The following is a 13,902-nucleotide window of genomic DNA, read 5'->3' on the forward strand; positions in this document are numbered from 1 at the left end:
ATAAGTGCCTGTAACATAGCTCTTTTGAGAAAGCTATATGATAGATTATTCAATTTTCATATACACCAAACACACAAAAAAGGGGACTGGCCTTTTATTTTCTTTAAACAGTTTAAATCTTCCATGCAATTTTAACGAAGTTAAATGAATATAATCATTATTAACATTATCATGGAGTAAACCATTGAGACACTTACTTAAAAACTACATGGAGCTTTTAGACATCATCATCTCATCCTTTGAGTGAAATTTAAGATTGGGTCAAGGATCAGAACAAAGATTGTGGAGAATGAATCTCTTCCTTCCCTGGACATGTTCTTTGCATCTTGAGACACTGAGCAAATTTCCCTTCCTCTGGGGAACTGTCTCACACCCTACAGCAAGTTAGACATTCTCTGTTGCAAATTCCTAGTGTCCCCTCTACACACATGTAGTGTAACACATCTACCACCAAACCATGATCCATGTGGGCATGGCTTGTTCCCCCTGGAGAGAAGAGTTTGTGTTTTATAAGTATCTATATCCCCAAGGCTAGCATCCTGGCTACTTCACAGCCAATGAATTGTGTTCATAGAATGAATTGAGAATAGCTCAGAAGTGCAGCAGAACAATGACTATTACTCTCATCGACTGTTTGTGCCGGTGTGAAAAACACAATTTCAATATTATTTAGTCCTACAAATGGTAGATTGACATATCCTATGTGCAAAGCCCTATACTGGGCCAAGGTTTAGAGAGAGGGAAAGTGGGGATCAGTTATAATCGTGAACCACTCTTTGTCTTTATGGGATTTTCAAAATATTGGGAAACAAACATGGTACAGGACAACTGGGTCTCCTACCAAAACATGTGGGTTGTATGCTGGAAAATACGAATTGAGCTTCTTCATAAAAGGAGACAATGGGTCAACCTAAGTAGGGAGGGTAGTGTGCGCAAAGGCCCAGGAGTCTGGGCGGCATAGTCTGCAGGTGTTGGTTGGATCCCACGTGGACGCAGCAAGAGTGAACAGAGGAAGTGGGGGAAGGGCATGAGGTTAGACAGGAAGAAAGAGCCCACAATATGGATGAACTTGAGTGCCTCGTAGGAGTAAGGAGTCTGGTCCTTATATGACAAGTAACAGGTGGATTAGTGGGTTCTTGAAACAAAAAGGAAAGATTTATCATAGACAGTTAAGACAGGACATAGGAAGCCCAGTGAGGAAGTAGACTGTCAAAACAGCTATTTTAATTTCACTACTACAACTACGGGAAAAATGAGAGTAGCTAAGGATTTGATTCACAGAGGATGGATTTAGACTCAGAGACTAACGGTATTAGTTGACGTGCATTCGTAACTTCCTCTGTGCCAGTGGACGAAACTATCCACTGCTTCCAGTAGCCTATGGAGTAGAAACCACAATCCCTGTTGCCCAATTTCATATAGTTACTAGATGTTGGCAAAAAAAAGTTCAAATCCAGGCAATCTGGCCAACTTAAGATCTTAGGAAAACAGCCGAATTGCCTTGGGACAGGAGAGTGAGGGGGTGGGTGAGAGAAGGGATTACAGATCATATAGACAGAATTTGCAAGTTCCTGGTACAGGTTAAGTATTCCAGCCACAGTCCTACAGCAGACCACGAAGAAACATTACAATTTTAGTATGAAAACGAAATTCTTTTCTTTCCCTTTTTCCACTACACTAAAAGAATGGAATACAAACCCAAAAACTTCATTGCAAATTATAAAAATTAAGGCCACCAAGCCCTTGAGGAATAAGAAAATAATTCTTTATTCGCTAATACTTTTGCTCCAGGATTAAAGCATCACCAAAGTAAAGTGTAAAACAGCAAGAACCTCAAGAATAGCTTTGGGAAATAGACTCACAGACATAGAAAACAAACTTAGGGTCACCAGAGGGGAGGAGGAGAGAGAGAAATTAGGAGTTTGGGATTAAAATATGCACACTACTATATATAAAATAGATAACCAACAAGGACCTACTGTGTAGCGCTGGGAACTATACTCAATATCTTGTAATAACCTATAATGGAAGAAAATGTAAAAAAAGGCTATATATATTTACATAGATATGTGTATATATAACTGAATCACTTTGCTGTACACCTGAAACTAACACAACATTGTAAATCAACTACTTCAATAAAATTTTCAAAAATAAGGATATCTTTGGGGCTTGAGCATGGATACAGGTGACTCTGTAAAAGTAGTTTTGGGGATGGGGATGGATCAGGTGAGAGGCGTGTGAGGGAAGCCTTGGGGAAGTATCCAGGCCTCTGAGAGCAACTGCCTCGGGGCTCTTCCAGGGAGATGTGACCATAAATGCTGGGGTCCTAGCCTCAGCCAGTCCCATGTCCAAAGCACATAACAGAAGTTGTAAAGCAATGCCGGTCCTAAAATGCTCTGTAGATGTGGACAGTGCATGGCTTCCAGGGACCTGCGTGGGCAGATGGCCCTAGAAAGACCTCCCCTAACAATGTCTTGCCGCTGTGAAACACAAGGGCAGTGATGTGATGGGCAGTAAAGAGGGTTGTCAGGGAGCCCCAGAAAGGCTGAGATTGACTTTCCAGCTAAAGCTGCAGGAGGGATGGGGCTCAGCTGAAATGAGGTTGGTTTATAAAAACTAAAGCTATGTGATAGTATATAGAGCACATGTGAGCTGGGGGACTGAGACGTATACCCACTAGAGTACCCATGAATATGCATGTAAAAGGAAGACTGGAAGGTGATCTGAAGTCTAATAATGATAGTATTAGGGGGTCTGATAGTGGGTGCTTATTTTAAATATCTTCTCTAACTGTTCAAATTTTCTGTAGTTAAATCATATAACTACAATGAAGATCAACATATGTACATATGTACACACACAGTCTCAATCCAATGTTCTGAGCTTTTTTTTTTTCTTTCAATATATATATGTATTTTTTTTTAGATGGGTGCCAAATTTTATTTATTTATTTGTTTATTTATTTTTTACCTTTATTGGAGTACAGTTCATTTACAACATTGTGTTAGTTTCAGGTGTACAGCACGGTGACTCAGTTATACATATACATATATCCACTGTTTTATTTTTTTGTTTAGATTCTTTTCCTATATAGGCCATTAGGGAATACTGAGATCGTTGTGAGCAGCTGGTTGGCTGCCATCTCTGGAGCTCACAGCAGTCAAGCCGTCATACAGAGCGTAGACACTAGATGTCAGGGTACAACCGAAAACCGAATAACATCCTTGGTTTGCAACGTTGCAGCCCTTGGAAGTCACCTAGACTTTTTTAAACATCCTACAAATCTCAGATTGCGGAAACTCTGAAATTTAAGGGGCCCCTCCTTTAATGATGGGCACCCCAATAGAAGGGTTTAAAAAATATTTTGCCCAGAGATGACAAGCCGACACGGGCTTTGGCACTGCAGTGACTCGGCTTTGAATGCTGGCTTTTACAAGCTGGGTCATCTTGGATTAACATTTACCCTCTTTGTGCCTCAGTTTTTCTCTGTTAAATAGACTTCTGAGGTTGTTTATAGGGTTAAAGAGATAAAGCTCATAAAACCTCCAGCATAGGGGCTGGCATAGTTTGATCCTTTAAGGGATCATGGGTCTCTTTCAGCTCTGTCATTTGTACGAGCTTGTTGTGTTTCCATGAGCGGGGCTGTGCAGGGGACAGGGAACGGACATTCTCTCTACAGTCTGCACTAGGCTCCTTCCAGCTGATGGATCAGTTCATTAACAAACTCTGTGCAGCCCCAGCAAAACAGATTGCAATCTGCACGCACACACACACACACACACACACACACACACACACACACACACACACAAACATGTTACCTGTTCCCCCTGAAGTGAGCTGTTCATCCATTAATCCATATATTTATGTGCCCACTTTCTCAAATACTTTACCTGGCTCGTTCCATAAAGCAAGCACCGCATAGGAATGTCAACCGAATGCCATTTAGGTTCAACCAGAAATGAATTTATATTTGAATTGTACATTTGAGATAAGAAAAGATCTCCATCTGACTCTCAGGGGACTCTGGTGAGGGGGAGAATTTGGTTCCCATCTTACAGGTGAAAACACTGAAGCACTAAATACAATTCCACCCCAGGAGTCCAAAAGGGAGTCTTTACTATAAGTGTCCTTGGCTTCCATTGCTTTGTCCATTCACGGCAACAAAGTCATTTCCAATAACAAGCTTAACCTTAGCTCTTGCTTCTCCTCTAGGAACTGACAAATACTTCATTGATTTGTTCCCATGGCTGCTGGGATGTAAACAGAGCAACTGATGGGAACCCAGTGGCAAGCCCTACCCTTGAGGTTTCCAAAGCAAAAGAGAAGACACACCTGTGGCAGGGCAGTCCACATATCTGTCCTCGAAGATAACGGGCAGAGTGTTCCAGTCGCCGTCAATGTCCAGACACTCTGCGGGGAGCGGGGGCATGGTGGCGAGGTACTCCGAATTCCGGACATCCAGAGACAGCTGGCTGTGGGTCTGGATCCTGGGGAACACAGACCCGATGAGCATTCAAGGAAGATTTAAAGGTTTTAAACTTACTGTTCCATCCCTCTTATCCCAAGACAGCATTCAGAAGATGTTCAGTAGACTCTAACAATTGTCGTCTGTCTGTCTCCCCTCCCTTTCTTCCCAGCTACCTACCCAGCCCCCAAAGCCCTAGTCTGCTTTGAATCAGAACTGCTCTGGGTGCTGACACGGATTGTGTGTTTAGGCAAAACCCCAGGGCATTTAGCGCATACCAATTAGTAGAATGTAATAAATACCATTCTAGTGGAATGGACGCTGAGTTTCTAAATGGCTAGGAATCGTAAATTCGTGTTTTGGAGGAAACACCTAAATCTATATATACTTTACTCCTATTTCTCTAACTACCTATAGCACTTAGGGTCTTAATCATATTTGGTGGCATCTGAATTCAGAACCATCTAAAATTGCCTTTTTACTGCTTGCTGTGTGGACAACAGGATCCTTGATTAGGGTATCAATTCCCCTAGTTCAGGAGCCATATTTCTGGTTTCCTGCCTATAGGATTTTAAAAGGCCCCTTGTTCCTCCTCCATGACCCAGATATCACTCCACGAGTAGCGATATGATTCCAGAATTTGAAATAAATAGTATTCCTAGTTCAAAGGCTGGGCTGGTGGAAAATGTTTACTCCCTTCTCTCAAGTCCCTGCAAAATGGCAAGAGTTTATTTTTCCCCCATGAAGGGAAAATTATTAACAATCCATCATTTTTCTCCATGCCAGCTCACTCACTCTTGCCCAAGCGAAGATGATGCTCTTATCGGGTTGGTGAGTTTGGGAGAAGAATTGAGCACGCATAGCTACTTTCTGTCTGTCTGTCTTTCTGTCTCTTTGTCCAACTGCAGACGTTTTTAGAGCAGCCTGACTCTGGAAGTCCCAAACTCACTCTCCAGCCCTTTAGATTATCTGCCCGCAGAGAACAGTGCTGTAGCTGTGGAACGTTGCACAGGCCAGAGCAACTTCTGTAATCCAGCATCCTCAGTAAGAAATATGATGAAGAAGGACATGTACGCACATATGCTATTTTATATACGTATATTTAACATAAATATTAAATGTGTATATTTCATTTGCCTCTTATTTCTCAATGGGATTTTAACCTATGAAAGAAAAAGAGAAGCAATTTATTCTCTCCCTCAAAGCCCTGAAGGCCGTTGCAAATTCATCATTCTTTGGACCTCTGTCTGAATATTTAAATGGAATTTTGTTGCAATCAGTTCTGCACTTCTCAGCTATCATCAATTTTTGGTCCAGTTTTCAGCTTATTAACAAAGTATATTGATTGAACACCAACGTGCATAGGATGGTGTGCACAGGGTAGGGAGTAAACCTAGAGGATTGAAACTTGATTCTGGACCTTAGGAACTTATAGAGTCATGAATAAGTTAGGTGGTTAATCAGGTAATTATAATACAACAGGATAGGTGCTGGAGAGTCAGAACTAAGTTATTTCAGGCAGGGAGTTCTCTCTTGCTGGCATGTAGCATACAGACATTGTGAATGTGACCACACACCTCACACAATGCTTCTCACGTGTTAACCAATAACTAAAAATTCCAGGGCATGTACGCTATGAGCTACCACCTCACACCTGTTAGGATGGCTATTACTGGAACAAACAAGTGTTGGTGAGTATGTGGAGAGGCTGAAACCCTTGTGCCCTGTTGAGGGGAAGGCAAAATGGTGCAGCTGCCATAGAAAACAGTATGGAAGTTCCTCAAAAACTTCAAAATAGAGATACCATATGAGCTGGCAATCCCACTTCTGAGTATTTATCCCAAATAATTGAGATCAGTATATTTAAGAGATATCAGCACTCCTATGCACATAACAGCACTATTCGTAACAGCCAAGATATGAAAACAAGCTCACTGCCCATGGACAGATGAATGGATAGAGAAAATGTGGGACAATGGAATATTATTCAGCCTCGAAAAAGGAGATTCTGCAATCTGTGACAACAGGGATGGATTTTGAGAATATTACGCTAATAATGCCAGTCACAGAGGGACAAACATTGCATGACTCCGCTATACATGAGGCGTCTACACTAGTCAGATTCCTAGAATCAAAGAGGGGAGGGGTGGTTGCCACGGGTTGGGAGAGGGGAAAATGGAGAACTGCTCATCACGGGGCATAAAGTTCCAATGAAGTAAGATGAAGTGCTGGAGCCAGTTCATATTGGCTTGCGAGAGCCAGCTGTTTACATCTCTTCCTGAATCCACATTCAGTGCTAACACATCCCTGGCTTGAAATTGACTATGGTGGGAGCATGACACATGGCAATTGGCAAACACTACAGACTGGAGGTTTTTTTGTTTGTTTTTGCTTTCCTGAGAGCTAGTTGTGAAACATTTATGAGGACCCTGGCCATACCTCTTCTCATAATTTTCTAGGTCCTTACCTTGATGTGTTTTTCTTTACTGATCACTATCTGAAATGATATCATGTACTTCTTGCCTGTCTCTCCACTAGAATGAGTGACCCATGGGGAGAACATCTTTATTCTGTTCCCCAGTGTCTATGTGAAGAGCAAACATTTGTGTAAGTCATCAGGCATCACCTAACTCTTTCTGAGCAGAGTCTGCAGCTGCCCCAGGTCGGGTCCTGTGCATGGATGTTCTCATGTGACCCTCACAACTATTATCCTACCCATTTTAAGGAAACAAGACTAGGTGAGCTTCAGGGAGAAAACAAACAAACAAACAAGCAGAAAATTAATTCTCTCAAGGATCTGCTGTGAGTAGAGGAGCAGGATTTTGAACCCAGGTCTCCCGCATACCATATCATCTGTACTTTGTACAAGTGGTTGTCATTCCAACAAAACTCTTCCAGGACGCTAGCTGCCTATGTGTCTGTCACCTCCTTGTGTGTTCACACTCCTTGGGAACGCAGCCAGGGCCTGGCAGTCTGAGGTTTACATATCGTTGTGGTGATTTGGAATCAGATGTCCTGCAGTAGTCTTGAATTGCAGTGCTTTGCTCAGTGGTCCTCAAAGTGATGCTTATATTTGCCAAATTAACTCTCCCAATTTTCATTTTAAAAAATACAGTTGGTTCTAGCAGGGGGCTGGACTGAATGAATGAATGCATGAGTGAGTGCCTCTAGATATTTCTAGAAAAGCCATTTTAACATGAGATATGTTTTCTTTGGTGCCCCTCTCAATTTCAGAATCCGTGAGGCAAACTTCAACATTGCTGTAACTTTCCAACTAGAATTAAGCGTGGGGAGAAAATAAGGTTATAAAGATGAAGGTGAAAAGATCTTCGCGTCTGTCCTAAGTGATGGATGGATTTCAAGTGTTTCTCCTGCTGGATTTACTATTCCATCCACATTTAGTTTGGAGGCAAACGTACTATTCAGAAACCCAAAGAAATGCTTGGACTTATGTAGCCACGGCCAGACATCTTGGAGGAAGCACTGATTGTGCCCACAAGTGAAATCTACAATGAGAGACAATGACCTCATCTTATGTCAACCCTTTGACTTTTATGATTTTTTTTTTTTCCAGTATGCGGGCTTCTCACTGCTGGGGCCCCTCCCATTATGGAGCACAGGCTCCGGACGCGCAGGCTCAGCGGCCATGGCTCACGGTCCCAGCCGCTCCGCGGCATGTGGGATCTTCCCGGACCGGGGCACGAACCCGTGTCCCCTGCATCGGCAGGCGGACTCCCAACCACTGCGCCACCAGGGAAGCCCCTTTCTGAATATTTTTAAAATTTTTCTGGAGGAAGTCAAACTTAGATATTCATCTGTCCTCCTAATTAGGTAGTTCAGCCTTAATTCTTATGCTAAATGCATTTCATAGCTGCTGCAAAGTCTCAGGTGAATTTTTTTTTTCTGACATTGCTTGTGCCCACACCACCTGCTTCTAATTCATTTTGCAAAGAGGACTCAGCACAGATGTCTTCAGGGACCTAGGAATTCTTGATTCTGTCTACAAAACCATAAGGATACTCAACAACAAGAAAATACTTTGTCTACTGATCTTCTCTGACACCTGCCAGCTCCTGCCTCTGCAATTTGTCTGACTCTTTTGCCTTCAGAGAAAATGCACCTGAATGTGCAGAGGTGGGCAGACTTCTCTCCTTCATGATTGGAGATGAAGGGAAGAAATAACTTTGAACAAGAACGTCCTTGGCGCTCAGGGTTCACGATGTGGGCATGCAACTGGTTACTTACAGATTTTCCTGAAAGGTCAAGACTGCAAGTTTTTGGTGCTCCATATAAAAGAAGGCCTCAGAAAACCTTCGGACCTGAGGAATAAAATAGTATAAACAATGTAACTCACTGGGTGGGTTTGGCCTTCACTTTTTTTTTTTTTAATTAATTATTTATTTATTTTTGGCCACACCATGCAGCACGTGGGATCTTAGTTCCCGACCAGGGATCGAACCCGTGCTGCCTACAGTGGAAGCGCAGAGTCTTAACCACTGGACCACCAGGGAAGTCCCTAGCCTTGACTTTTTAAAAAGAAATTAAGGCTCAACGAGGGAAGTAACATATATTAATATCAGGGAGAGCTTAGCCCACAGCCCAGAGGTTCTGAAACACTAGTATTTCTACGCACCCCCAGCTGCCCTCTCTCTTTCTGGTTCTGAGCACAAACCTGATTTATGGACACAATTGAATGCATGTTTATGAATCTGCTCTCGGCTTGCGTTCTGTCGTTTGTACATTTAGGCCTTATTTCTTCTACTAGAATATGCGACCCTTGAACACAGAGGCCATAGATAAATGCAGATGAAATAAGACTGTGCAAGGCTAGTCATGCAAGTGTGTCCGCTAAGCACTTTGCAGACTTAGCTATTTGGTCCTCTTGCTGGAAATGAGAAGACCAACGTCTTTTACTATGCGTTAGTACCCACCACTGTGCACTCAAGCTGGTGGCAAAAAATGCGCTGGGAACAATGGAGTAGATGTGAAGACACTTCTGTGAAACACTAGCAAAGCACTTCGTCATACCCCTGAGATGGGCTTGCTATCGCTTAGTAGCCAAGGAAGGTACTTTTTGAATAGTAGAGCAAAGATGGGAAAGCCGAAGGAAGTTCACAAAGTTTCACTGCTAGTTCAGGGTGGAGAAGGGCTAGTATTGGGTCTACAGAAGTCCATCCCGACTTTTATTCTGCCCAATGAGCCAACTGTTGTAAAGCTTCCTTGAGGATCACTGGTGCATGACTAGAGAACTGATACCATTTAACCCCTTACCCGCAAGGTGTGATGCTCCTGGGTGAGATAAGCAGTCACTTGGGAGTGTAATGTCACCGTGTCCAGGAATTGGGTCCACAGAGCCATCAGGTGGGAGGCCAGCTGGGCAAGATCCTTACTTATCTGCTCAGCTATCTTCTCTGGATTATTCAACATCTGGGGAGGCAAAAGGGTGGCAGTAAAGGACCTCTGCTCCATGAAGCTACTGCCTCCTGAAGTCTTCACTGGCTTCTCAGCTTTTAACGAATCCCTCTCCTTTCTCTGGACTCTCCTCTGCATCCTATTACGTTCTGAACTCATTACTCGACAATCATGATAGCTTCCACTTATTAATATTTACTAGTTGGCAGGTAGAACACTAGGTGTTTTTATATGCCCTTTCCTATTTAATCCCCACAATGAACCTTTGGTAAAGTTACTGTAGCCATCATTTTATACAAAAATTAAATGAGAGAGGATGAAATAGCACACCCAAGGTCACACAAAGCTGAGATTCAACTGTAAGACCATCTCACCACAAAGCCCCGGCGCTACGCTGCCTTTACAGAGTAGGCGTCGTAAAACATCTCCCGAGAAACAATACAGTCTTTATAACCTCACGGCATCTGACTTGCTAGGTGATTTCCACATGGCCGTGCTCAACAGACCCGCCACCATCTTCCCCCCAACACTCCAAATTTCTTAAGAAGGATCCCAGGTTGTCTTAACGAAAGCTTGAAGGACCCAGCCTACAGAGGTCCGGAGCCCTTGCGGGGACTTTTGGCTAGCTTCAGTTTAGAACTACGAGAGCCGTCTGCCTGGGGGTAACTTTCATTGTGGAGAGGTGAGAAGAGAGATCACATCTCTGAGGACAGCCAGAGAACCACTGGTCCAAGCCTAACTGAATTCTACGCTTCATCACTTACCCACCAAGAATTTAATATTCATCTCCCATATCCCAGGCACATGTTTAGAACACATGGGAGCACAAAGATGAATTAGAGAGCGTCTCTTGGGACTTCCTTGGCGGTCCAGTGGTTAAGACTCGGCACTCCCAATGCAGGGGGCCCGGGTTCGATCCTTGGTCGGGGAACTAAGATTCTGCATGCCACAGGGTGCGGCAAATAAATAAAGTGAAGTTCAGTAAATGTATTCAAAAGAAAAGGAGTGTCTCTGCCTGCAGAGAGCCTCTTTCACCAGAGGAGATAGGAACGTGGGTTAACCCTGAGGAGTAGAGCCAATATTTCATAACTTTAAATTTAGTATAATCTGTAAAAATATCAAATACTATGCTGTATATCTGAAACTAATATATTGTAAATCAACTGTATTTCAATAAAAATAGGTTTATACCATCCTTATCCTTAATATGCTTAAAAAGTCAACTTAAGAACACTGAAAAAAAGAAGAGTGGTGGGCATGTGTCTGTCTTAGAAGACGCAGCAGGACACACAACCATTGCTGTTTCAAACCCATCTCTGAGCTCCTTCTTTGCCATGTGCCTCAGTTTCTTCATCTGCAAAATGAGTGTGCAAATAGCCCTTTATTGGGTGTAACAATGTATGGGGAGACTAAGTTCAAAGCCTCGCTTGAAACGCTGAAAGTTCCCTTCACTCTTCTTGGACTAAAGGCTGATGCTAGTATAAGGCATGCTGGGTGGAGCAAAGCATCTGAGAGTAAGAAAAACAGAGAAGGGCTTCCCTGGTGGCACAGTGGTTGAGAGTCCCCCTGCCGATGCAGGGGACACGGGTGCGTGCCCCGGTCCGGGAGGATCCCACATGCCGCAGAGCGGCTGGGCCCGTGAGCCATGGCCGCTGAGCCTGCGCATCTGGAGCCTGTGCTCCACAACGGGAGAGGCCACAGCAGTGAGGCCTGCGTACCGAAAAAAAAAAAAGAAAAACAGAGAAGAAGGAATTTGACACTCTGTAGGGCTCTTTAATTGTTGGGTATTGAGGCTTTGTAATTAATGACTAGCTTCCGGGTACAAGGCATCATTCACCTGTAGCGTCTCTAAGCTGCTTCTTCCAAGAGGAAAGATCAGTCTTTGGTGACAACACAAGCTACAAAACTCCAAAACGAGAGAACGACCCTGTCTTCTAATAGAAGCACTGTTTCCATCACTGGCTCTGCTGGGAGACAAGGACCAAACATGGAACGTCCACTCTTGGTTCAGTCCCATAATGCATGGCCCAAAGTCTTAAGAGGCAGGAAAGGAAGGATTGGGTTGGGGAGAGTAGGGGATGTGACTGGCCACTGGAAAACCTCGAGGCTGGAGAGTAAGGCTTTTAGATGGTCTATTAGTGGCTTATCTTGACATTCTCCAACACGTTACCCTCACTGCCAAGCTCCTGCATCAGCCCCGGACACCTTTCTGCCCCGACAACATTCCCGGCCTTCCCTCTGGCGCAGTGCCGCCCATGGCTCCGGCCACACCAACCTGAACACACAGCTCTTTCCAAGGACCAGGGCCTTGATCGGGCCGCACGTTCTCCTTGGAAGGCCTACTGCCTCTTCCAATCCCCTTTCTCCCTCTCTTCACCACTTCGGACTTGTCTGTTCTCCACCAGGTAACTGTTTCAGAAGCCCGTGCAGTCACTCTTGCTCCTGATGGTTCTTTCAGAACTTCTATCGTGTGCCACGTGTAGGCCTAGCCTCCCTTCTCCTTGCGGTCTACTTGACCTTGCACAGACTACTCTCATGGTACACTTGCCATATGGTGCTTTGGTACCCTCCTTTGCCTGCACCCCAAGCTTTAGCTTTCTCAGTATTCTCGGTACCTACGCCGTGGCCGATGGATGATGGAAACTCGGTAACTCTTTATTGAGTCAGCTGGTGACTTTGCATCAGTGAGAGGCACCCGTGCCTTAGGAACTGGACTTCCTTTACTGGCCTTCTCGCCCTGACACCCACGGCTCTCCCCACTGTCCACTCCAGCAATTCTGGCAAACACAGCATGAATTCTGAGCTCAGCCCCCAGAGAGGAAAGGAAAAGCCATTCATTAAATGTGTCTGCGGGAGCATTATTTTCTTCCCCGAGTTGATGACAGCAATGGTTCCAGGTAAGATTGAGGAAGCTTCTGATGAAGCCACAAGAGGACCTTCCTGCTCTCACAGAGGCCTGGGCCTGTTCAGGTACAGATGATGGGTGTGGAAGGGTCTCTCTGGCAAGAAAAAGAGAAGCCCTTCACGCTGACAAGGAGGCAGTCTGGACCCAGTGCCATTTCAGGTGAAGCTCCTGAAAAATATACAGCCCCCCCTGCCGTGCTTTTCATCTGGGTCTAGCCACGCTCCTTTGCTCATTGACTCACCACCTCCGCCCCTTGCTCTGTTTACTGAAGTCTGAGCTTGGAGTATGCTGAGCTCTGGGAAGCCAAAGATAAGTATGTCCAGTCCTGGAAGGGGCACATGGTCCAGTTATAGCTATTTATTTCGATAGTTAGACCTACAAAGTACTGTGAAAGAGATACGTCCTGAGTGCTGTGAAAGGGTCATGGAAGGCTTCCCGGAGGAGGTGATGCCTGCGTGGCATCTTCAAGGTAAGCAGGTGTCAGGTGGAGAAAAGTCTGCTTTATACGCCCTGAGCTAGCCACGTTCTCTCACCATGGGCCTTACTCCTGGCTGCACGCTGAATCACTGGGAGACCGTAAAGCGTTTGGGCCCATCTCTGAGGGTAGGACTCAGACACCAGGATTTTTCCATTGCTGTCTGGTAGACACTCAACATGATTTGAACCTGTTTGCTGAGTTTCATTAGAACCTTTCCACCCGTTACGGAGAGCACAAGCCATCCCTTTTCTAATCAGGCTGCACGGCGGGGATCCCGATCGTGGGCTCCAATCACCTTTCCAGCCCAGACCCCCACAACTGGCTTCAAAGGCTCCCTCTGCAGCCGTCCTGGGCCCCGAGCACCCACGGTGCTTCCGTCAGGTCGAGACTCGCCCTGGCTTTGCATGGTTGTTCCCTCCCCGCCTCACTCCTACTGCCACCTAGAGCCTCCGGTGCTCACACAGGCCCCTCGTCTTACACTTCCTGGTCCAGCACTGATGCTCTTGAGAGCTCGCGCCTCCTGCGTGAACAAATCTGTTTCACCCCAGGCTGTTAGTCCTGGGAAGCTCTCTGCCATCTCGGTTGTATTCCCAACAAATAGCAGAGTAGCTGGCACACCGTAGGTGCTTAAGAAAT

Source organism: Orcinus orca, chromosome 17 (assembly GCF_937001465.1).
Source record: "Orcinus orca chromosome 17, mOrcOrc1.1, whole genome shotgun sequence".
Lineage (NCBI taxonomy): Eukaryota > Metazoa > Chordata > Mammalia > Artiodactyla > Delphinidae > Orcinus > Orcinus orca.